Source organism: Macrobrachium nipponense, chromosome 7 (genome assembly GCF_015104395.2).
Source record: "Macrobrachium nipponense isolate FS-2020 chromosome 7, ASM1510439v2, whole genome shotgun sequence".
In the NCBI taxonomy this organism is placed as follows: domain Eukaryota; kingdom Metazoa; phylum Arthropoda; class Malacostraca; order Decapoda; family Palaemonidae; genus Macrobrachium; species Macrobrachium nipponense.
Window position 1 is genome coordinate 42,184,847 of NC_061109.1, and position 27,500 is coordinate 42,212,346.

The 27,500-nt window shown below is 38.2% G+C and overlaps 1 protein-coding gene across 12 annotated transcripts in view; it reads right to left on the minus strand.

Annotated features, from left to right (window-relative positions):
• Nucleotides 1–27,500, minus strand: part of LOC135217344 (ecdysone-induced protein 74EF-like) — an 865,315-nt gene that overhangs the window by 142,297 nt on the left and 695,518 nt on the right. Inside the window, exon 1 of one of the 12 annotated variants that reach the window (XM_064253159.1) lies at nt 4,512–4,637. The exons of 8 other annotated variants lie outside the window; for them this stretch is intronic. The gene's annotated coding sequence lies outside the window, so the exon portion shown is untranslated. Of the gene's footprint in view, nt 1–1,790; nt 3,485–3,542; nt 3,664–3,706; nt 4,054–4,511; nt 4,638–27,500 lie in introns of those variants that run through there. 3 more of the 12 variants (XM_064253156.1, XM_064253160.1, XM_064253158.1) reach the window with 3 other exon arrangements.

Here is a 27,500-nt window from a genome sequence, read left to right on the forward strand (position 1 = left end):
TACTACCACACGGAGGCTTACCATACGTAAATAGGTTGGTAGGCTCTACATTAACTGATATTCAAATTAAATTTATTCTTCATCTGTCAATAATTGTTTTCTTATTAATAATGAGTTACACGCGATTCCACTTGCATAGTTGTTAATATGTAAACGTGTGTGTGTGTGTGTATATATATATGTGTGTAGCGCGCAAGTAATTTGAAATGAAACTATAGTGCCAAATTCTTTGTTAAATACACGAAAGTAATATTACATAAAGGGCGAGAGCCAGATATTAAATCCTTTCGTTCATCTTATTTATTATATCGTTATCAAACCCTCGAAAGGTGTTGTTATTCTTTAACGCTTAATTTGTAACGAAAATTTTTCCCCGGCGTTCATTTACAGAGATTCCCTCAGTTTATTGCTTAGTTGGAAATACAGTGCTATGAGTGGAGCCTGGCTATTTCGTGTTGTGTAGCCTTACGTGAAAAAAAGAATATCCAAGGAAGAAAAGAATGGGAATGACGAGGCATTATGAGACAATATACGTAGATAGCGCAGATACTGTATAAGCGATGTCACGTGGCAACTTCTCACTGCTGTCATCGCCCGGCCGAGATTCCAATCTCACGGAATTAAATTATTTGATGGCTTGATTATCGAACGAGCTGTTGCTCTTGACTTACTACAGGTCTTATAGCATTCACTTGCATTGTCGATGGTATTAGGTGCTCATTGCTGTACTGACGCCAATGTGTAACAAAGAGCCGTTAAGAATGATTATTCTGAAGGTTATTTTGACGACATAACCGAGACCAGAAATTCCCTTATTTCTGTTTGCCTTAGATTAAGCTTTATATTTATAATCCATTGTGATAATACGCCGAGGCATTTAGAAATTCAGCCCCTGTATTTCCCTGCGTAATCATTAGTATCATAAGTTTATTAGCTGTGGTACATTACGAAAGACACTGGTCTAACGAAAACAAGAAATAATTCTTAACCTGCCACATTCTCGGCATCCACTTATCAATATTTCTGTGTTGAAAATTATATATTTCTCACCAATTACAAAGTAGTCATTTATTTACAATTTCGTTTACAAATTAAGCACTAGAAGAAATACCATTCGAGGGTATAATAGTGATGCAAACATGTGCTTCTCGACGTGCGGAAGTTGAATGAAAGAAAGGGCTTCACTTTTTCCACTTGCTTAGCTTTCGAATGCTAAATCCTACGACAGATGGAAAATGGATTTCTGCCAGTTTAGTTACCGATGCTGTTAATTTCGCCTACTGTCCCTCCCCTCTTGTCGCGTGCACAGCGGAGCAAACTAATACTAAAACCGTGATGACTTTCTTAAGACTGAACTCCGAAATGAGACACTTCTGACACATAGGAGCGGCGTCTAAATGACCCTTGGGGACGATTCAGGGTCATCCTCTCATGGATCTCTGCCTCCTGCTTCTGCTCAGACATCGTGAAAGCAGACTTTTAAATTATGGCTATGAACAATCTCATGTAGGAGTCTCATTATATCTCGTAATTTTTTTCGGAATAAAATTGAGTAGAAATGGTCACTACATTATACCAAGGAACTTGATTCATGTATAATGTTGAATACCTAGATGATTATAACGTTTGATATTAACAGTCTCGCAATGACTGAAAGAATAAATCTTTTTATGCTTCATCATCAGTTACACTACTAAACAAAATTGCACATAAGACGAAGACAAAGTCAGTAACTGATGATAATTATTGAAATAATAATACTGAAAAGTTTTTATGGTGTAGGTACTCACCTGGATATATTCATATATTCCTGGCTATATAGTAATATACTTATAACACACTTGTCCACATGCAATGATCTATGTGTATACATATGATTTAATTATTTTACAAGGCACACGCGTTCTTCCACCCAGTAGTCCCAAACAATCTGTCCCACGGCCGTTTTGGGCCTGGCTTTCACGCGTAAAATGTAAGTCTTCATGGCGGATATTTTGATAAAAATTCCAGCTTTAAGGACGTAATTTCCAGGGGAAATTTGTGCTCAGAACACCTTAACTTTTGTGCTCACTAAAATTACTATCTTTTTTCCCTATCTCTTTTCTGTCTTTAAAGAAACTATATGACGCTAGATTCAGTCAATACCAGTAAATCAGATCAACACGTGATATTATGAACGTTTTTTTATAGGTTTCGACAGTCCAGTCACTACAATATTTATTAATCTTTCTACGTAACTATTATTCCTATTAGTATTTCAATCTCTTCTCTTTCTTTCGTTCTTCTACTTCTGAATTTTCAGGAAGCTTATTGGCAACACCAATCAATTGTTTATGACCCTCGTAGTTTCCCAAAACTCTCTCACTGTTTATGTCGCTCAAGGAATCTTGAAATATTTCGTCTCTAAGTTGGTTGAGGTATAACCTCTTGATTGAAATTTCCTTAACGATTAATACATCTGTCACAAACACACACACAAACACTCTCAGCCATCAAGGTTAACCATCACATTTTATAACCATTGTAGTCTGAGAGGGACGAGACAAGGGCGATTAATGAGAGATCTAACACATGCAGGTCTCCCTTTATTGATTAATTGTGTAGAAAGGAATGGGTATTCGGCGAGGCAAGGTACGGATTACCCCTTAATTCCCTTTCCACTGCAGTATTAATCACCTCCCCTAATGCCAGACTCGATAGTTGTTGTCTGCATGACTCAAGTGCCGCTACGATATCACTCCCAGTGTCAGTCGGTCTGGAGACACTGGCACCCGACTTTCCTTCTTAGTTTTTGCTGCTAAAAGAAAAGTGAGTTTGAGAATCACTCGTCATTGTCCCCACAAACAAATGCACGTCCATTTCGCCCCACAGTTCTCCTGTTTCTGGGTCCGATGTCAAACTTCAGACGGCGGTTGCTTTACGCTGTCAGTAATCCCATAACGTTGTCCTTAAAAGCACGATAACACTAAAATAACCTGTTGTTTCTTTACGTAGTAGTTGACAAACACCGCAGATGCAATTCAAATATTTACCTCATTCTAAGTAATTGCAAATAAATGTTTTCAGTAAAGCCACACACACTTCCATTTTCGAATTCTGCCAAAAAGGAAGACTTGCAAAATAACCGTCAAAATGACATCACTCAAGAGAAAAGAATTGTTCTCCGAATCACACAAACACAACTCCGTCCAGAAATCTTGGACGTAAGACGCATATCTCGAATCGATGAATACAGTTCCTTACTGCGTGTCTTGCGAAATTTCCATTTCTATTTCATCGTTGCTGAAGCCGCAGTAGTTCTCCTTTGTTAAAGAAATCCAAAGAACTTTTGCTGCTGTTGATTTCAAGAACTTGGACACTTAACACTAGTAGCGGTGTCCGAAACTCTTAACTTTACGAACAAACATAAATATTATCAAAATTTCTATATCAAATACGGCACGAAAACACATCTAAAATGCGATTGGTCACCGTTATTCCAAAATCACATTCACTTATTGACTGTCACTCCTATTTACAAACGGAAAAAGAGCCACACTCACTCAATGACCGTGTGAGTCGTGGAAAGTGTCTCCCCAAAGAGACCTTTCCAAAACAAATGTTTCCTCATGTGGATCTCCGAGGGAATAATTCCTTAGGAAACCGGTTCTCGAAGGTCATGAGTATTTATCCATGGAGAAGGGGGACAAGAGCAACACTAACTAACCCTCGGCACGATAATGATGGAGTCGTTTCGGAAGTACGGAGGTGGAAAGAGAGTCACAAAGACAGACAGAAGGGGTCTGGCAATCGACGAGGATCAACGGAAAGGCTTCGACGTCGGGAGGCGCAGAAGGAGGAGAAGAGAGGAGGTAGTGCGGCCTGAGCGGAGGTTGTTGGGTTAGTGTGGCTTTGCCGCTATCTAAGGGGGGCTCTCTCCCTCTCCACAACGACGGCAGCACACCCCGACCCGACGGCCGTCCACCACTACAGGTAACTCCACTAACCTTCTCTTAGGCCTCCCCTCCGTTCGTTGTCTTTGATTATTTCCTTTGTAGGTTTTTCATTTTCGTGTCATTCTTCCCCTTTGCGTTTTCAACCATTCATTATTCAGTTATCTTTTTTTTTTTCTTTATTCCATTCGCTGCCAAAGTTCAGGTGGCAACTTGCTTAATGAAACTTGTGTGTACAAGTAGAGAGAGAGAGAGAGAGAGAGAGAGAGAGAGAGAGAGAGAGGGTGCATTACTAGGAGGCAAGTGCAACACCCACAGCTCACATGTGGAGATGTCAGCGAGGCCGTGATCTTGTTAGTGGCAAGTGGATTACTAGAAAACGCGATATACACTAAGCATCGACCTCAGACCCCAGCACAGCACTTCTTTTTGCTTCTTTCGAAACGAGAAGCACTTTTCCGCCGAAGGGTCTCTCGGCTGCATTTGCAACTGGGAGACTCCCTCATCGAACACCGCACAAAATATGGCAAATGAAATATCTTCCAGTTCGTGTTTATCCTTCGCCCTAATGATACACACCGGTAGATAAATCCAAGGAGAAATGGCTGAGGAGGAGGGGGAAGAGGAGGAACGAGAGGAGAGGGTAGAGAAGGGCGAGCAGGTGGGTCCTTCCCCTCAGCGAACGTCTACACACCATCCCGTTCCACCACGAATATGACCCAGTTGATTCAAAGCTCCCCGCGCCTCGTCCTCCTCCGGGCACACACGCACACATGGGCTCCCTCTCGGACGCATATACACACATACATACGCACGCACACGCATGCACACACGCTTCCGCTCACACGTGACACAGACACGTGAGGGGAGACCGCGGGGAACCGCTAGCACGTGGCTCCTTTGGTTCTTATACACAGATCTCTCTCTCTCTCTCTCTCTCTCTCTCCTCTCTCTCTCTCTCTCTCGTCGATACTTAGCTTAGATAACATTTCCATTTTCTTGTTTAGATTACATCTATAAAATACGAATGCTATTGTAGCTGATTATACGTCTCCACACTATACTGGTTCGAACGTTCGCGGCATTACCTATTTTTTTCTAATAATTCCATTTACTCTGTCACTCCTTTTGTATCAAATCTGTGTCAAGTGTATTGACCAAGAAAACAGCATCAAAAAATCCAATAATCGTTGTAGAAGTAAGCAACTAACAGAAGCGCCACTACTTGCTCTCTTTCTCTTATTTTCCTTCCGTCCATCTTCCAGAGGTAAGGAAAGAGAGCGACCACTGGGTGAGAGAGAGAGAGAGAGAGAGAGAGAGAGAGAGAGAGAGAGAGAGAGAGAGAGAGAGAGATGGGCTGCTCAAGGCCAAGGTTTCTTGACGGAGGAAAAGGAGCTTTCCTAACTCTCGGAGGAAATGTACAGGAAGGATTAGGAAACACCAGATTGCATTGCGCATTTCGGCATCTCGGGCCTAGCTTGAATAAATGAAGCACAACTTAAAACTTTAGCAGTGACTTTATCAAAGAAGTAACTACTTAATTTATAATTCACCAAACAAATTTAATTATAAACTTCTCAGACAGGAGAGAGAGAAACAAAAAATAGAAAAGGTAGCAATGGAATCAACTGAAGAGGAAAATGATATCAGTTGTATACAATAGAGGTAGTGCTTGGGGAAATAACAGGTTAAGGGTAAAACCTAAATTAAAAACCGGTATATGCATCTGTCCTTAAACGTTTGATAAAGGCGCTGAACTGAGCATAAAGATGTAGAAAATAAATCAATTATTTGCTTATTCACTATTATGCTCAACCAGAATAAAAAAATCATACAGTTATGCTTTGGATTATAGACATATGAAAATTAAAGAAAAATAACTGTATGAAGAGTAGAACCTTTGACGAAACAAGAAGCCAGGCAGCTACACAGATTATAGGTAAAATATACCTTGAAAATTTGCTCGGGATATTACAAAGCACAAGAGTTTCTCACTCCTGACATTAACTACTTTTCCTTGCTGTTATGTACTTTATTCTTCCTAAGGGGTCAAATCTTTCACTTATGTCTGTGGCTCAAAGTTATTTGGTAATTTCTGAGGCCTTTTTTTTCATTTTCACAGTAATTTTATGCCGAAAAATGATCTACTGGCATTCATTCACAGTGAAATGTTCTAGCAACAAGCTGCTTATCAAACGTAGCAGTTCAGTCGCAATGATCAAAGTGTGATGTCTTCCCTTTTATGATTTTAATTTATATATTGATTGATGGCTTAAATCATGTCGTTAAATGACTCTACAAGACCTGGAAGTAAGAGCAAATCAGTGGCTTCTTTTAAACATCACCTGTATTAAATCAATTTGTCTATAAAATTTTAAAACAACATTTATGTTCCTCAGTGTTTAATCTTAGTGACCAACTTGTATAATCATATAGTGACAATAGCAGATCTAGACGTGACCTTTACCTGCATTAGCGTAATAACAGATATTGACAAGACACCTGTCTCAATAACAGATATTGTACCAACTTCCTCGGATGCAGGGTGTACACGCGAGCCTCCGCATCCTCACAGCTACTGAGTGGACAACAGCTTTGATTAATCTTTTAAGCCATGTATTTGTAAGTGTGAAATTCGGTCCCCTCCTTTCTGTTTCTTGGGGGTTGGGGGTTGGTTTAAACGACCTTCTCTTGTATTGGCTGTCCTCGAATTTATTGCCGATCTGCCCCATCTCGATCGCGTCACCAAAAAGAAGTCAAGGGCAGTAAAGATGACCTACAGTGTAACACCACTTGTGTCTTCTTATACAGTCACATTCATCATCAATATTGCACGAATTCAAGATTATAAATATGTAATTGTTTCTCTTCAAATGCGTTCTTCCATCCCAACTTTCAGTCAACATCAAAGTTAAATTTTCGTACAGCCTTTGGCTTCTTCTCGTTAGCAGAAACTTTCCAAGCCCATTATCACTAACACCTTGTCTACATTGTGTCTAAAAATTATTCTGTAATCGAATAAAGAGTGTTATTAATGTTAGAAACGAAATCCTATTGCGAAGACTTACAATAGTCTCTCTCTCTCTCTCTCCTCTCTCTCTCTCTCTCTCTCTGTGTGTGTGTGTGTGTGTGTGTGTGCGAGAGAGAGAGAGAGAGAGTATCCATAGAGTACGCATAAAAGAAAAACTTTTCTTGTACGAACCACTGGTCACGTGGGTTAGGCAAATGTGTGTGTGCGTGTGTGTGGAGGCATGACCTGGTGACGTGTTTACCCTCTTTGCACGCAATCAATACACTTGTCAGGCACTCACTTACCGTGTCATGCACTGCTGGATGTTTCCATTGTCATGAAATGCACTTTTAATGCAACTTTCTTCTCCTCTGCCACTTCCAGACTTCTCTGATCTCGCTTTCTTTGGCTATAAGGACAAGATATTTATCTATACTGTTTTCTGCCTGTTTTCACTAAGAGAGATGGAGCCTGTATGTAAATGGATGGACATATATGCACATGACAAGATACAATCAATCTCAGTAGCAAAATCACTAAAGATGTCTATTTTGGTTTCGTTTCCGTTGCTATGCAGTTATAAACGAAGAATTTTAAAGGGGCAACATCAAGACCTGGGGTGTTTTTCTTGCTTAGAATGGGGGTTATCTACTGCAGCATCAGATTTTGTAGCATTAAACATACGCGAGAGTTTGTTTTAGAGAACATAGTCTTAACCAGTGCTGAACTAAACTGGTTCTGCTTCAAAATGTAACACTTTTCTCTAAGCCGCAAAAAGAACAAGTTTTGTAATTGTTCCGGAATTTGGCGGTGATGGTAATCTGATATAGAGAGAGAATACTGAGTAACGTTACACAATGTAAATAGGATTGGTATTTTTTATTAACGTACAAACCAAAGAATAAAAGGGCTCATTGCTTACATTTCCTACTGGCAGTGAGGCTTAGTAAGTAAGAGACGGTGAGTCATACTTTTTATTATCCCGAAAACGAAAAGGGGCTCTTAGCTTGTTACATTCTTATTATCACAACTTCCCTCTGATATTGGCCTAATGAGACTGAACAGACGCAAGACAGGAACACCGAGCCTCCAGTCGATAGACCAGCATATTTAATGGATGAGCCGAGAACCAACGTGAGAAAGTAACTATAATCTCTGAGGTGTTTCGTCAGTTACAACTCAAAAGGAAATCAATGACTACATAAATTACCGGGTTTTGGCTCCCACCATTCCTTACCCTCCTGAAAACCCTTTTTACGTGCCCCCCCGCCCCTCGATCGCCCAAGCCCAACACACCAAAATTACCGTTTATCTGATTGCAAATCTGAATAATGAAAAACGTAAGACAATCAGATGCATTCGCAATTAACTGAAAATGTGTTCAGGATTTCTCTCCAAAGGAGTAGTAAGACATGAAGGATTACGTAGAACATTCAGAGACAGATGATTCAATTCTGCTTGCTGCAGAATGAACTTAAAATACCAGCGTGCCTGCGTTAGTGGATGTTAGGACACACGCCTCAAGGACAAACAAGCCCCAAAAAAAGGCCTAATAAACGGTAAGAATCTTAGATGAGGCATTCCACCACGGGCGTCAGAAACAACGTGGGCCTAAGAAGTTGCTTTGCATTGCTGGACTAGACTATGACGAGACGACAGATAAACGTTTTCTATAGCAATAATAATAATACACATAACAATTTATGAATATCTCATAATTGCAGGAGTCACAAAATGTTGAAAATCCAGTTATATGATGGTATATTGCATACACACACACACACACGCACCCACATATATATATATATATATATATATATATATATATATATATATATATATATATATATATATATAATTATATATATATATATGGCGGCTACTTGTAAATCTTAGCTTTATGATAAATAATATTGCCAATACCAGGAAAAACATTATTGAACGAGCTTTCGAGATATAAAACCTCATCATCATCAGGCTGAAAAATTGACAAGGATGAGAAATCACTAAAATTACAATAAAATGAATTGTCTAACTAAAATCTTCAGTAAAAACAAGAAATCGTTTTATTTCTTGTTTTTACTGAAGATTTTAGTAAGACAATTCTTTTTATTGTAATTTAAGTGGTTTCTCATCCTTGTCAGTTTTTCATCCTGATGATGAGGTTTTATACCTCGAAACTCGTTAGATAAAGAATGTTCTTCCTGGTCTCGGCAATATTATTTGTCATTAAACTCCTCTCTCTCTCTCTCTCTCTCTCTCTCTCTATATATATATATATATATATATATATATATATATATATATATATATATATATGTATATATATATATATATATATATATATATATATATATATATATATATATATATATATATATATATATATTGTAGATATAAACTGTGAATTATGTATGGGTCGCGGTAGGCGATGGATGAGAGAGAGAGAGAGAGAGAGAGAGAGAGAGAGAGAGAGAGAGAGAAGAGAGAGAGAGAGAGAGAGAGAGAAGAGAGATGTATGTACCATCAGGGAGGGCTCCGGCAAGGTGGTCCTCACCTAGCAAGATGAATCCATTCATCATATATTCATCGAATATTCTCTCTCTCTCTCTCTCTCTCGCCTTCTCTCTGCTCTCTCTCTCTCTCTTATCAGCAGCAGTTTTGTAGCAAGTACTCCTCGGGTCGTTCCGCTTGGCGAACAGAGAGCAAACCGAAAGGACGTCGATTATCTCTCTAAATAAACTAGCATGTGACTCGAATCGAAAAGTGGTATTTGAAAACGGCATTCCTTCATTGTTTCTGACTCTCATTCTCTCCTCTTCATTTATTCGCGAATTGGATAATCTGGAAATCAAATGTCTTCTACTTAAAACACAATTTTCATTTTCGAAACTAGCTAGGATTATGACATTTCATTTTATGTTCGGCTTAAATATTTTTACTTGTGGCCGCCGGTGGTCCATGCATATACTTCCAAAGAATGTCGGATGGAACAGTTTGTTATTTATTAGGCAAAATTCTCTTTTTTATGGTCTTCTGTGTCGTTGCAATAGAAAAAACTCGATGACGATTGTATATGTGTGTTTTTAAAACAGAAAGGCGGAGGATGGGATAAATATCAAATATATAATATTCTGATATTTACAAGTACATATAATATTCTGATATGAAAGAATACGAAATTTAAACGCAATCGTCACGTAATCTTGAAATTAAAAAGGCATTTACTGCCTTCACTATAGTTTTAAAACAATATAGAATATTTCTCCCCACCAAGATCTTTATTGACACCCAGAGGCTCCCGACTGATCATTATTTAGGAAGGGGCTAATTAACTTATTAACCTTATTACAGCAACAGGCTCGAGGATCATCATAATTATTTCCCCAAATGTCACCAGTATTGCAGATGTGGCCCTTGAAGTGTGCTGGAGGGCAAGTCAAGCTCGGGTGGTCGCTATTTTTTTTTTCTAATATAATTTGAAGGAAGTATCCCGATGTTTATAGAAGTAATTTCTGTTCAGAAAATGTAACGTAAATAAGAGGACGATGCTTCGACTACTGCATACATACATACACACACACACACATAATATAAATATAATATATATATATATATATATATATATATATATATATATATATAACTATTTTACTCGTGGTTATCAGTTGTTTTAGGGCAATACTAATTCTCTGCCTTTTTAGCAAACTAATCCGATAAAGTAACCTTATATAAAATCTATATTGAATATGATCATCGAGTCGACGACAATGGCATGAAAAAGCTGACACTGACTCTTCGTATGTTTTCAGTACTCTTATTTCTCTTTTACCCTTGCATATAATTCTCTCTCTCTCTCTCTCTCTCTCTCTCTCTCTCTCTCTCTCTCTCTCGCGGATGCTCTTTACATTCCTTTCTTAAGGCTAATGGGAAAAGATTCGTAAGTGGTGTAATATCTTGTTACTCTGAGAAAATCCTCCCTTACTGGCATCATCGGCTCCTTTGTCCCGGGTGAATCGATGAGACGGTCTTTTTAACGAGCCGATAGAAAGGGCGGCTTTGAAGATTTAAATGAATAAAATACTGATTCTTAACAAAGGCGAGTGTTTTCAATACAGCAGTTCTCTTGAAGCGTCGCCTTGAAAAGTGCCGACTGAAATCGAGTTAGATTCGAGTCCTTTCTTTTCCGTTTCCTTAAGGCGCCGTTTAGTTGCCATCATTTATATTCACGTATCTGCTGCACTTTAATCAGTGTTACGATAAAATCAGATAATTTTACTTGTTCATGTTTAAGACAAGTGCGGATGGCCAGTGCCCCGCTTCTTAAAGGGCGGGAGATGGAAACACAAACAGAAACAGGAAGCGATTTTCAAACGTGGGAGCAGGAGAGAAACACCGATAGAACCACACAATCTAAGGATTGCTTTCAAGTCTTTCAGCGGAGATTGCATGACAAAGACTGCCTTTCTTTCTTCAGTACAGCCATATCATTTAATCAGTTACGAGGAACACTATTCCACTAGAAAGCAGATGCCCTCAATATTAAGCTAATTTTGCTGTTAATTTTGGAATAATTTAAAGTCATTAAACAGGGGATATGATCTCTCAATAATTAGTGCGAAAAGTCTAAAAATGGAACTGAAATGACTAAGAAAATGCATGGGAATATTGATAGACATAAAGATTACCATGATGGCCGCCGACACCGCGTGAGGCCAAGAACCTCTGAGAAATTCTGTCAATCATCTGTTTTTGCTCTATTTCCCACAAATATCCAGCCTCTCTTTTCCTAATTCTCTTCCAAGAAGGTGTGGTTTTTCAAACCCTCCCAATCGTCATTATTCCTTCCGTAATTTCTTGTATGATATCACTTGCCACTCCAGCCTCCTCCTACTCGTAAAATTTTCTGAAGAGATACATTCTCAAATCGACGAATTTTTTCTTATTTATAGTTTCATTGTTTTATCATGATTCGTGTCCACACAGCAATACAGATCGTAATAGACTAATGCGTAACCGTACTTTAATATGCAATTTCAGTCACTTTTATTTCCAGATCGTGTTCTGCCTACACTACTTTAGATTTTCCATTTTTAGCCTTACACTAAATTCCAACTCAGGAGACACTGTATTGGATATCATTGTTCCCAAATATTAGAAAGTTTCAACCTCAAAAATCCTTTCTCCATCAAATGTTATTTCATGTCTCTGTGCATACTTTGTCCTGATTACCTGCTTTTCTTAGATTTATTGTCGGTTCTATCTTTATCATGTGCATATCCTAATGTTGGCAAGGTTCCACCAGTCTCTTTCTACCTTTTCCATCCCCGATCAGCAAAGGTGAAATAATATCTCCTTGTATAGCACTCCTCTGTTTACTACAAATTCATTTGGCATGACCCTAACAACATTAACTCGACTTCGTTCATGGATTATTACAATTAGCTTTACATATTGAACAGAATGCCATTGTGACACAAGATTTTCCATGATATTGGTTTGGTCTGTAGGCTCTGTCGCAAGCCTTTGCGTAATTAGCAAAAGCCATAAGAAAAGGATTTTTTAGATTCCATACCCTTCTGCACAACATATCTCTGATACAACATTTAACCTGTGCAACGCCTCCCTTTCTAAGACTAGCTTGTTCATCTTTAATCATTTTATAAGTTTCTCTCTACATTCTATTGAGGATGTTTTCTGTATATTTTTATTTCAATCAACGCGACTGCAACGCCTCGTTTCCTCATCACACACTGCTAAATAGTCAAGTTCGTATACGAATAATCTTTTCAGTGATACAGATTCCGCTTAAAATCTGTGAAGAGTTCCAGAGTCTCACAGAAGCAAGGACGACATTTGAAAACAGCACATTCCAAACACACACAAAACAGGGCACCAACTTTACCTTATTTGATTTCTGATAAGAATAAACGTTCTTTAACCATGATTATTATAAATTCATAGTTTAGACATTTTACTTTTATCAGTCACACATGCGGCATTCCAAGGTTTCAGAGTGAAATTAGTTCGATTTGCATTGCCCTCTGCCTCTGCGCGAAAAATTTATTCATATTATATAATCTCGTATGCGCGCTTAAACAACTGACTTCCTTGGGGATTCCATTAACATTTGCGTCAAGGAAATCGATTAAAAACTCTCTCTCTCTCTCTCTCTCTCTCTCTCTCTCTCTCTCTCTCTCTCTCTCTCATCTATATATATATATATATATATATATATACTTAAAAATCGCAGTAGATGCACGTGTCTTCATTGAATAAGCGAATACCACAGGAAAATGACAGGCAGAAATCTAAGCGCTTTCGTTTTTATTAAGACATCGTTCCTTGACGATGTCTTAATAAAGACGAAAGCACTTGGATTTGCTGTGGTATTCGCATATATGTATATATATATATATATATATATATATATATATATATATATATATATATATATATATGTGTGTGTGTGTGTGTGTGTGTGTGTGTATAATATATACATATGTGTGTGTGCGCGCGTAAGTGTATGTGTTATGCGTGTAGGTGCGCATGTATGATATGTACTAATATTTGTATAGGCTGTCGCAAAAAAGGTCAAAGTTATCTACGGAATTAATAGTCATAAATATATTAATAACAAAAGAATAAATAAATAAAACGAGCACTAAGCGTCCACATCACTTTGGGGATGGTCGTGACCTTTTCCTTTCCAGTAGCCCCTTGAATAATGGGTTTTTATTTGCTGCAAATGCCCGTAGGAAAAACAACATCACAGCCAACACTTATTGATCAGTTGCAGTCAAATGTCGTCAGCCATAACTCAATGTATGTATGATACGCGGACCGCACAGCTGTGCTCTTGACAGCCTCTGATGAGCCAGTGACGAGTGTATCGTCATTTCATGAGATAATAAATGAGAACTCACAAGCACGAAATATTTTGATCGTCTTGTGGACTTTGAAGGCGAACGCGTGATGCTTACTATGTAGTGTTGTTTCTAAGTAAGCGACCGAATCATTCATATTTCCTAATATTTCCGTTAAAATTCTATAAGAAGAGCAACAAATTTCTTAAGCGATGTTAAATATTAAGCTGGAAAGTCTCCGCCAGCTTATGTCAAACAGCGCTTGAAAAGTGCATAAATTAAAAGCACGAATTCGTAATAGGTATCCGGCACCGTTTCCATCACGACGACATTTATGCAAACATCCGGTAACAACGGAAGTAAAAGGTCAATAATGAGTTACTCCCAGCATGCGGGCTGGAATGCTCTGCAATCAATACAGTAATATCTTATAGCGTCATACACATCAAGGAGCTTCCGCTATGCACGCTGGAGAGTTCATAATATTCGAACACAGATTTTGTTTTGTTTTTACTTGTTTAAAAAAAGGAACAAAGACATCATTCATGCTGGTAACCAAGAAATCCTGACGGGGAGAATCGCGTCAGCTCATCCCAATATTACACAGCGGGACCAGGTCACTGAACCTTCATATCATCATCGACCACGCTATGGGAAAGGGTCTGATGACCTCTTCACTCCCGCCTTTGTCACAGCCGCTGTAAAGGGGATGGGAGGAAAGAACTTCAACTCCGGCTACTTCCATAGATTCTACTGCTCTTATGTCATGGTGCTTTGAAAGAACTAAGCAATTTTCCATATAAGAAATCTTTAAGAACGTGAGGTCACTTTTTACTTTTTATTTCTCCATTATATGTTATACAGGGACCGGCACAAGGTTTTCCTTCTGAAATGGAATACGCACCAAAAATTCAAATTATCAGAAGAGTTCATGAAAAAATCAGTGACGTTTTCGGTGTATTTCCAACATTTAGTTCGTGTTGTACAAAGCCGGTTCGACGACTGCTGAATAATCTGGGAGCAAGAGACTGCTTCTCAAATTTTAAGCACCTGACAAGCTTTTAAGTTCGGAACTCTTAAAAAACTATTACCATCTCCTCTGCGCCAACGTAAATCATGAAGATTCCACAAGAGACAACATAGCTAAAAAGAGACATAAGATTGCGGTACAAATGCGCACTCGCGCACATACGAGCACTGACACACCAGGGAAAAAGTAATGGGCAACAGAGAAAACTTTGAGGCTATTGGAAGTTGAGCTTTCGTGACTCGGGAGTCGTGGAACTGGCTTTTCCTATAAGGTCATTTTCCATGCAAAACATCTTTCATTAGTCTGAATCAACATTGTTGATGAGTTTACCCGTTTCGGTATGAATCACGAATATGTCGTTCTGTTGACTTCTATACTCGGTTGTTATCCCTTGGCAATGTTAAAATACTCCGCATGTTTTACGGCATTTTAAAATTATATATATATATATATATATATATATATATATATATATATATATATATATATATCTATATATATATCTATATCTATATCATATATATATATATATATATATATATATATATATATATATATATATCATATATATATACATATATATATATGTATATATATGTATATATATATATATATATTATATATATATATATATATATATATATATATATATATAGGGTGTCTGTGTGTGTGCTCATGTAGTTTTGTCAAACAAAAATTTATCAGCGGAACATTGTTACTTTAAAAGATTCTTACTGTGTGCAGAGTTGAAGCATTTTTTTTTTTTTTTTGTAAACCCGACGGCAATACAAAACATGGGTATAATATCTCTCTAAGGATGAAAACAGTGTTTCATACGTTTACAAAACATGTGTGACTGATGAGGTTTTTTATGCAACATCATTAGAGAAAATAAATCTTCTGCACGTAAACATAATTTTCACTGTTGGAGTTCGACTTAATATAATCAGTCGCACATGATTGGCAACTGATCATCATTTACACATGAGTATTTATGTACGCAAATGCAGTAAGGCTGTAAAGAATTAACAACAGCAGCAACGATATTAACAACAATAATAGTATCAGCACGTCTTCAATTCCGTTATACTCCCTGCTACTTTCCTTTGCATGCAAGATACAGTGTGACCTCGGATTTTTCGGCATTGGTGAGCCCTCAGTAAAATCACGGGTGAAATAAAGAGAAGCATCTTGCTCTATTGACATTCCGGGCGTAGGCTTCAATATGGCATTGTTAAATTAAAAGTCAAGGTTTCATTCACGTCCCTTAGCAAGACAAATATTTGTTGGTCCATCGTGGGGTTGAATTGGCTCCCAAACTCTCCAACTCTCTCCCTCTTCTTACAGTTTACTAGCCTCCTTTTTCCATTCTCTCTCTCTCTCTCTCTCTCTCTCTCTCTCTCTCTCTCTCTCTCTCTCTCCTTGGGCGTTCCTCCTATTGGGCCTTCTACATCACATACTTCGATCGCCCCGCCGCACGTGTTGAGAGTAGGCAAGCCACGCTGGCGTGTGGCCGTTGAATTCTTATGAAAATCCCATAAACATGCTGCAAATTGCCTCCAGATGATTCTTGTGCGACTTGAGTGATCACTTGTTCCATGTAACGAACACGTAGAGGGAATAAATGTACTTATCTAAGTTACCAAGTCACACGTGACACTTCAAACGACATCACTTGCGCGCGGGCGCCCTCGGGTCGCGTGACTTGCCTGCTACCACCCATCCACCCTCTCTCTCTCCTCTCTCTCTCTCTCTCTCTCTCTCTCTGTCGTGCGCCTCACTGTAAATCTGTTTACAGTTTTTTAACTGTGGAAGCCGGTAGGTTTGTTGCCGATGATTAGGCATATTACAGAACTAGACAGAGGTCACAATAAGAAAAGAAGAGGAAATGAGAGATGACGACACGACGTTGTCTTTGACCAAGATGTTTACTGATATCGGCTGCTGAAATCCCTCAGAGTGACGACAGGCATATTCCCTTTTGACGTTCTGTTTTCCCTCTCACGTGAGGGTTAACCAAGGTCACGTGAGTTCGACCGCGCATGACGTCACTGGCGAGTCGGGATTGACCTTGTTTCGAGTGCCGTTGAAGACTGGGAAGTAAATATCTGGATGAGCGTCCGATGCTGCTTCAGTCTTAAACCGCCGATGCCTGTGTTAATTGTAAAAGCAATAGATACACCCTGGGCTAACTAAGAGAGAGAGAGAGAGAGAGAGAGAGAGAGAGAGAGAGAGAGAGAGAGAGAGAGAGAGGAAACTAATGCTTGCTTATTTACTCAACTGAACATTGAAAAAATGAAAATCTTCAGGAAAAAAAATAAAGGAAATTTGAATGTTTATGAGACAACATTAGTTTCGTGGCATTTAATTGGTTCATTTTTCCTTCGATCTTGTCTTGTCAAGGAAGAGGGTAAGGCGGACCAGAGAGAAAAATAAGAGACAAGAAAATTTTTCAAACGGCGAAAGACGGATAAACATTCCTACTGGATGACGGCCACAGTTTAGCATTTTAATCCTGCCTTGCAAAACGGAGAGTTAAGAGGCGATGAATCACAGCGATAGGCTTCAAGGTCACCGACTAATTCAGTCGAAGAAAGAGTGAGCGCAATAAAATTGAGGCACGTGGGAAACAGCCACTTAACGCAACCTGGAAACATGTAGTGGGATGTTACTCATAGATTATTAATAGAGAGAAGGGGCGATAGCGACTCTGATGCCATCAGGATCACGATGTTACAACATATTCTTTTGGAAAGAGGATTGGTAGTTTTGCGTCCAAAGAATATGGCAGGTAAAGACTGCAATTACTGCTAGCGTTGCCTTTGCTTCTACGCGACGATCTTTTAATACTGTATTCAGTGGCTAAATAGGTAGGAAAACTGAATAAGCAAACAAGCAAAGGCAACTTGAGTGAGTGAGAATATAATCCCAAAATACTTTCGAATGAAAAGAAAACCCTCTGGATGAGAAACAAAAATGATATCGCAATGATACTGGAATACTGACTTTCCAAGCGAGTGTTGCTGCTGCTGAGTTTTGATGTGGAGGAAACGAAACGAAACGAAACGAAGCGAAACGAAACGAAACAGTACAGCTGAATGATGCAAACTGCACAAGGAGGCCAAGCAGGTAGCTTGAAGAAGCTCTTTAGATGCAGTCAAAGAAAAAGCAAGCGACTGCCTCGCAACTCACGTGTAGGGTATGACGTCAAACAGCCCAGTTTGACCTTCGGTATTGGCATAGACCTACAAGAAAACAGCTCTGTTTGATTCTTAACCCCTCAACAACAACAAAACTGACTTTCTTCTTTTCTCTAGAAATATATTCCGGATTCTCTTATGGAGGTAGTTTGTTATGTTTAAGCACCTATGAATTACCACTCCACTCAAATCATTTCACACATCTGTGATTATCATCAAATGTACATAGGCAAATTGTAGTTATCGTGGGTTTCCATAAATTCCCATAATGTATTAGCCAAATGCAACGCAAAACGCGCACAGCAATTTATACCCTGGTCAGAGTCTAAGAAAACCCTTAGTAACCGCTCTTCTTGAACACATCTTTCGAGAAAACACTCTCATAGCCATCGTTGCCGAAAACCTGACGGCTGCGTAAGGACATGTGCCCTCAGTTGCCCCTTTTTATGCAAAACTTGTTAATCGAGAACAAAAATAAATAAAATGGAAATAGACTGTCGGATAAAACCTAGTAAAGTTTCAAAAACACAAAAAAAAAAAATTAAAAATACAGCGTTATTATTAATTGATTCTTCATATGAAAAGGTTCAAGGTTGACGAGACAATGACATTTTTTTCTGCTTTTCATAAAAAAGTGATTATTGGCGAGTAATTACTGCGATGTAAAAAAAATCGCAATAAATCAAAGAGTGGAACACACGCTCATAATTAGTCAATCGGGTTATTATATCGAATTTAATTATAGTCATTATCTCACGTTAGGAAGGTGCACAAAGGTTGTTTATCTATGCGTGCCTGTTCGACCATATTAGGTGAGGGTTAACAATCAGCAGTTAGAGAAGAAAACTTTTGTGCGTAAACTGACCATTTGCATCAGTTTTATCAACATTTTCCATTGGTGTATTAACAGAGTAATAATTAATGAATTTGAATAAAATACAGAAAAATTGAGAGAGAGAGAGAGAGAGAGAGAGAGAGAGAGAGAGAGAGAGAGAGAGAGAGAGAGAGAGAAATCAAGATCCCACCTTCACGTCCCTGACAGGGAAAGCAAACAGGCCTCTTCACTCTTTGGTATTGGAAAACAGCGTAAACGTGTATCCATTAACGATCGCCATCTTATCAAAAGATCTCTCGCTACTGAATGCCTGAAAGCCATTATTGTTCGATGGAGGATGTTTGCTAAGCTTCGCAGTAACTCCAAAGTGTAATTTGATATCGCATTGCCCAATGGTGAAGGATGTATAGCATTTGCTAATGGAGAATGACATTTCACATTGTGCACACGGGTCAGCTATAGGACCAAGCTAATGCCTTAGAGAGAGAGAGAGAGAGAGAGAGAGAGAGAGAGAGAGAGAGAGAGAGAGAGAGAGAGAGTAACACCTGTTTTGTTGCATTATAAAGATACCATTCATACAGAGGGAAGAAAACCCAATCAGTGACTCGGAAGTTCTCTTTACAGAATATTTTTTTTTTATTTAGACATTAACGTCACCTGGTAATCACACAACGTGTGGACTATTGAGTCGTGACTACTTGTAACACGTGAGAATATTAGCAGCAAAAGGAACATGGTCTAGTTTTCGATTGAGAATGTTGTAGGAGATTCTACCTGAGAACAAGCGGCATTCATCAACTAGGTTTATCTATTGAGGCCTGGCGTTAATCGGTCTAGATATTCTTATAAGAACATGGGTGTAAAAAAAATAAACGTATATTCTCACCCAACTGTGTACAACTGAAATAGGTTTATGTAGGCTTCGCTCATCCTCAATAACAAATGAATGAATAACAACGACAGAGCTCAGATCCTGCAGATCTGCTGCTTGTCCATTCGAGATATTAGGAGGCCCTCATGTTTTGCCCAGAGCATACAAGAATAAAAGCGTTTGTAACACTAACAATGGCGACTGAAAACTGACATCAATCATACACAGTCGGTTACAAACTCCTGGGCAAACACTTTTGATAAGAACGCAGCAACGTTCTTATCACTAGACCGAGACCGTGATTCGTCAGCATTGTTTCAATGTAGTTGTGTTTGAAATCAAGCGATAAATTAACTCGTGTTATGTAAGGTTGCTGATTATTGCAGTTTGCATGATATCAAGTTAAAAGCACAATAAGCAACTAGATTTGAAAGGCAAAAGAGAGCGCGTTAATTATATAAGTCCAATAAACGATATGTATCTCATATTGAATTAATCTTAAATTTCAAGTTCAGTTCTTGTAACATCGTCTCTCAAAGAAGCAGGTTATAGTATTCATAAAATTTAGACGATACCGATACTATGGCACTGAAATAATTGCGCTACATGACAAAGATTAAATCATAATTTACTCTAGTGGCTAAGATTGTGCTATGTCCAAAATCAGTACGGATCAGACCCTGGGGAAGACAAGTGTCACCCATAAAAACCGAATTCATGTACACGTTTCCCAAAAGGTACCGTCTGAGAGAAAAAAGAACCTAAGTGTGAATAATGTGACAATGACTCCTAGACCGACGGAAAGGAAAGCATCGTCAGAGAGGTTTAAGACTTAGTAATATCGGTAACCTTGCAACCCAGTTTGACTAAGAAGACTCCCTATGCTTGGGGACTCGTTGAACTCTGCATATGCAATGTTGAAAGGTTTATTCCTGGTATGGTCAGTCTTGGTACCCTGTTAGGAGAGGAGCTGACGCTGGCGAAATTATCGTTGTTGTGAGGCTTCTTAAAGCTATAACCCACTAAAGCCTCAACACACAATTCCTTTCTAACAGGTTCATTCGCTTCATTAGCTCCATCAAAATTCAGCGGCATTCAAGATTTCTCGTAATCTACCCGAAATAGAACCCCAGTACAACTTTCTCGTGTCCGTACGCCCTTCTTCATTTTTGGCAGAATTGAGTGCTGAATTTTGTTTTGGGAAATTTATTCTTAGTAATAAACAATATAGTTATGGATTATAAACGTTGTAAAGGCTCAGTAAACAAAGAAAAATCGAGTACCAGGGAAGTTCTTAGGAGACAATTTTAGACTGATTATGCTGCTCAGTATCTCGAACACGCTCATCAGTTTTTAAAGGTTAAATGCTCGGGCCACATAGAGCAGCAATGTGTTGTGTTATTGTTCTATTATTTAAATGGGATGACTAAATCGACAAATCTTAGTACATAAGTGTACTATATTCTGAACATTTATTTTTAATAGTTCTGAAAATGGGTGATTAAGATTACGATACTGTTTTCATATTCATAAATAACGGATAAAATCTATGTTTGCAAATATTTCTGGAAATACTTTTTTTTTTTAAGCAAAACTAGAGTATAGCTGCGTAAATGTTACAATTTCCGGACCCACAACGTTCAACATGGTGAATGGAATTCCAACCGAAATTTCATAGTGTCAGTGATAATCCCGTTACTCTTTCTTTCCTCTTAACACCACCAATCCCTCTCCCACGTCTCCCCTTCCCTCAACCCCTTTCCTCTTTCAGAAGTTCATGCCAAAACTCATCCCCCAATCAACAGATCGTCACACTTTAGGTAGGCATAACAACTGTGATACTTTGCAAATTACTGGCAAAATATAAAAATACTGCGTATCGTGATTAACGAATTTAGACACCATATATTTTGAAATACGCAGAAAAGGAGTAAGATGGAAGGGAGAGAGAGAGAGAGAGAGAGAGAGAGAGAGAGAGAGAGAGAGAGAGAGAGAGAGAGAGAGAGAGAGAGAGAGAGCTTTTACGTGGAACAGAGGGGAAAAGAAAAAGAAATGAGGAACATGGGGAATTTGCACTCTATTTGTATGTGTATATAATTATATATATATATATATATATATATATATATATATATATATATATATATATATATATATATATATATATATGAGCTAGAAAAGAAGGAATAAAATAAAAAGAAATGGAGAAAGTGAGCAAGGACTTTAGGGATAATCAGCTGAGCTGCAAGGAAGTAAAATTATAGAGAAAGAGTGATGAGTAAATGGATGATCTCAAGATCAAAGGATACAAATGGAGAACTACTGTCTGAAGGAAATGCAATCCTAGTCGAGGAAGTATTTTTGGTTTTGCTGAATGTGGAAGACAGTAGAGAGCCAGAGCTGAATGTAGCAAAAGTGAAGCCGAGTGTCGAAGATGCAAGAAGGGCAACTTTAAGTTTGAAGAACGTAAAAACATCCGGATTTGAAGGAGTTGAACATGTAAGAAGGGCAAAATGTAAAGACTGAAGAATGGAAAAGCACCATGGTTTGACAGGACTGCAAGTAAGATGCTGCTGCATGGTGATAAAAGCATCATTGAGCGGCTGACTTGGGTGTGTAAGGTATAAATGTAACAGTGGTAGAGGAGACTCAGGAAGTAAAGGGGTATGGGTTTGTTTAGTATACTCAGTATACTAAGGAGGGTGTATAGATTTTGATTCAGGAAGTGAGACAGATGATAGAAGCACTGACAGAGGAAGAGTTGTGTTGCTTAAAGACGGGAAGAGAATATGTGACACATCTCTATGTTTTGAAAGTTATGAGAAGTTTGAAGGTACAGAGAACAAAGCCGCATGTGGCATACAGAATTGGTAGAGAGGGCATATTGGATGGCACTCGAGGTGTAAAATGTAGAAGGTAAATTGAGAATGAGGAAAAGACATTAAGACGGAATTGAGGCTCGTGAATTTATAGGTTGTGGGAGTGACTGGTTTGTTGTAATGATGGGGCTGAGGTATGGATGTGATATGGCTCTGTGGAATAATGCAAGAAGTCAGAGAAAGGTACAAAGTTGTAGGACAAGACAGGTCGTGAATCGTGAATGGAGTTCATAGTGCATTAGGTACTGAATAGGGAACTAAATATAACGGATAATAGTAACATGGAAGCAGAGGTGAATCACACAGTAGTTGAAGTAAAGAAGGTAACAAAGTGTCCTAAAATTGAGAGGAAATAGTTGCCTATTTAGCCAAGGTTGGAAAATATGACGGATTTTTGGACCAACTCTCCTTCACTGAAGATTTGGTGGTTGACTAAAATAGAAAGATAAAGGTTGAAGTTGTAGACTTGAATTTTTTAATAATAAATGTAGAGTAAGTAGTGAAATAGCGAGAAATATGAGACAGAAAATGGTGAGAATATTAGTGCGTGAGAAAGAAATGAAAAAGTTTTTGATACGGATAAAATGTACAATCCAGAAGCGGTAGGACATTGGGGGACGACTTGAACAGTGCTACTTAGATGACATAGTGGTGATCTGAGGAAAGGAAGCGCTTAGCATCCAGCGAGAGACTTCCAGATAGATAAAAGTGAACGGTCAAGAGTGTGTCCGGGGCTTTGACGCTCAGCTGGTGTACCTTCTGTGTAGGTTTATGAAGCAGCTGTATATATATATATATATATATATATATATAATATATATATATATATATATATATATATATATATATATATATATATATATATATATATATATATATTTATAAATTGAAAAGTTTTCAATGTTTGTGTTTGTTTATAAGCTATACGTCCACTTAAAGCTCTCTTTCTTACCTTAAGTGGATACTAAAGGCCACTGGAGAGTCCGAGTCACTCACCTGAAAAAGATGAAAGAAGTAACATAAGTATTTGTTATGAAAACAATAAATGCGACAAACAGTAAAACAAAATCCGACTAAATATAAAATTAATGAAAACCAATAGCATCACGAGCCCAGTTTTTCTCTCTTTGTGTGTTTGTTGTGACGTACTATACCGCCATTGTCCCTGAATAATCCCACCTAATGAGGGTCGATAAATCAGAATGGAGGTGGAAAAGCATAGTTTTTCTACTTTGTGTGTCGGGGGGGAAGGAGGTTCATAAACGAATTTGCTAAAATATATCTGAATGATTAAGTTATGTTTAAAAAAAAAATTCAATATTTCCATCTCGCAATGCAGTGAAAATTTGCTTGACGCACTGAAACAAAATAATAGCGACATATATGCACTTACTTATACGCAATTGAATATTCACGTATGTTTTTCGGTCAGTGTGATCAGTGATGAACATAATACAGAACTCGCAAATGTCAGTAGCAAATATCAAACGAACATTTAGGGAAACCCGTTTTAAGAACATTTTGGTCTACTGAATACAAAAAGCAACTTGGAAATCTTGCATTTCATTTTCTTTGCGGTTCATGACCTCTACCTTTACCTCCCTATTAAGACCCCTTTTGGAAATCTCATTGCATTGAGATAAACCTCAAGTCTTCCTCTAAAGCCATTGTGCCTCGTGGAATAACCCCTAAGCCGCCTATTTAAAAAAAGGTGGAATCTTCAGACTTTATAATGAAATGTTATATATATATATATATATATATATATATATATATATATATATATAATATATATATATATATAGCGTTTGTGTGTAGAGAGAGAAATATATATATTATAAATATACGTATGTATGTATCTGCAGATCCACAGTTGCATTGCTCATCAGATGTCACTGTGTCTTTAATTATAAATGTGTGTGTGTGTGTGTGCGCGCGCGCGCGTCAACGACAGAAAGATAATATGTATGGATATGCGTATGTATGTGAAAGTAGCACCCCTTACTCCATACAAAGGATTTGAGTGTTCACGGTAACTACACATAAAAAAAAAAAATCGTCCCGCATTCAGTAGCAATAAAACAGGATGGCAGAAGTTGGTATTAGCCAAAGGGTCGGTAACTACAACTTGAAAACTCTTAATTCCAACCCGTGACAGCAGCAGCAGCAGCAGCAGCAGCAGCAGCAGCAGCGGCAGCTGACGTATCACATTTACAGCCCGAGAGCCCTGGCCGGAATCGTAGTCATTTAGCTCTTACTCATTCCCAAACTTGCAAAAGAAAGTTTGAGTCATGATTACGGGACTTTTTCTGGGTGATCTGGGGTGTCCCCGGACCCCTTATTGCATTGTGCAGAAAGTTCAAGGCATAATTAGGGTTCTTTCACGTTTTGTTATATTGTAAAAATAATCTGGTAAGCTTCACATACAACAAGTCTTTCTAATAAACCACAGACAAGCGTGTATCCCAGTGTTCATTAAGACGAGAGAGAGAGAGAGAGAGAGAGAGAGAGAGAGAGGAGGTGAGGAAACAGTAGCTGCAGAATTATGTTCTAATCTGTGTTTCAGTTCGATGCTGTATGAAAGGGTTCAATATACTTGTGTTAATATCAAAGACACAGGTGTTGGGTAATTACCGATTTCGGTGTTATTAACGTCATCAGTGGCGTAATTAGCAGTGATTTAGACCGTACTTACACGGCCAATGAAAACCTAATCCACAACTTTAATTGCCTTTGATTATGAAATATGGCTTTCGTGTCTATGGCTAATTACATCGGTGAACTACTGCACTGGCCCTGCCTGGGAAATCGACTTTTTCGAGTAACGCAAAAACATTTCTCTGTGCCATAGATTTATTTGATGTGTAATACTGCTTGGTCTAGGATTATGTCAACACCGATATCAAGAATAAACCACGCGTATCTCGTAATAATGAACAGATAACCCTTAAGTATCTCGTGAGGGTATCTTCAGCAAGGTTTTCTGGAACAAACTGACTCTCGAATGAAAGTCAGCCATGCAGCTTGCACGTCACCTTCTGAAAAGCATAGGAACCTGGATAGATATTGATGCTACTAACAATAAAACGGCCAAATGATCGCCTTCTAATCTCTACCAATAAGCATCTGTCTCCGAATATTGTGAGAAATTTATACAAATCATTTGTACCTCCAACTAAGTAATGTATCTCACTGAAAGTTAATTTGAAAAAAATTACGTTATTGGCGATAAACTGTCGAAATTTTAATCGCCTATGAAATTCAAGCCAACCCCCCCCCCAAAAAAAAAAAAAAAAAAAAAAAACCAAAAAAAAAAAAAAAAAATCAGTATCATAAAAAGATAATTGTCAAGAAATGTTGCACTAGCATGAAATGAACACCTCATTTCTAAAGCTCTAGATTCCTTTATCTTTTAATCAGGGAGCGGTACTAATATGAAGAGTTCAACATTAAAAAAGCATTGGTGAAATCACACCACACTACAGAGCTGATTGTCTGTCCCATTGCAGCAGATCTTCTCCATCGGATTCATTTGGAAGTCAAATCACTTCCTGTCGAGACACGTGAGAAAAGCGAAAGTACGGAGGTTGGGAACAGCCTTCACAGGCAACCTATAAGGGTCTGCCAAGAGATTAACTTGTCTTTTTTAGCCAAATGTGATCATGAGCTATGTGAAACAATTATATCCCACCAAAATAAAGCCGATGAGTAAATGACGCGAGCTCAGACGCGCTGCATTTTGAATTTATAATAATTTCCTTGGAAATCGAATATAATGTAGACAGACAGCAGTGAGTTGGGTTGCGTTTAATACGCCCAAGTCGTCATGTCAAACTTTCCTCCCGCCATCTCTACTTTGATATGTTTTGTGCTCTCTCTCTCTCTCTCTCTCTCATCTCTGCTCGAGCACCTTCGACTGCCCTCTCCCTCTCCCTCTCAATGCACGAGTATGTGTTGCATTGCCTACATTTGTTCTTATACCTTCCCCTCTTGTTCTGACACGACACACCAGGCGTCAAGGAGCGCGCAGAATTATTATTAGAAGGAATAAAAGTTTAAAATATATATAATATATGTGTGTGTTAGTCTCATCTTACTTCTCTCTACCTCCCTGGCTTGTTTACCATCTTTCATTTCATAGCATTCTCCATCTCACTCTAATTCTGTTTATTCCTGATGCGTGTCACTCAGTGAATCTCTTACTGATTAAAATAAAATATCAAACAGGAAAAAGGGTTTGAACTTAGCAATGCATGAATGATGGTGATTCACTCGCTGCCATTCAGCTTCAACTTTACCAGTTTCTCTTTCAGTATTCCCCACAGAGATAAAAAAAAGAAAAGAATAAAAGTTAGATATAAAGTGCCAGACTAATAACACTCGAATTAGCGCTTTTGCATGTAACTTTTGCCGATGATTAAAATGTGGGGGGAAAAGCGTCAGTCTTAGGAAATGAGCTTGGTGTGTTTTGCAAGTAGGTTATGAACGGGGAGAAAGTGAAGCTCCGCAAAAAAAAAAAAAAAAAAAAAAAATTAGGCCTACATTCAACTTGTGTCGTTTCACTTGTAAGATCTCCGCATTTTATAACATTTTTTTTTTTTTTTGGAGCTTTATTAAAACATTCGTTGGCAAAGATACCATAGTTCGTGCTATCGTTTTTCTGTTATTCTTGCAGTAGCATATCTAAATTTTCGTGACACTGTTTGAAAAGAAGAACATTGATCTCTGTTTATTGTAAAGCCGGAATGAGCTCATAAGCTTAGAATATTATGCTGAAACATCGAAATTATTCTTGGTAAGATATCACAGGCACTTTTTTTGTATCCCCAGATATAACCATCTTTATTTAAAATCTAAACTATTCCTACGTTAGGTAA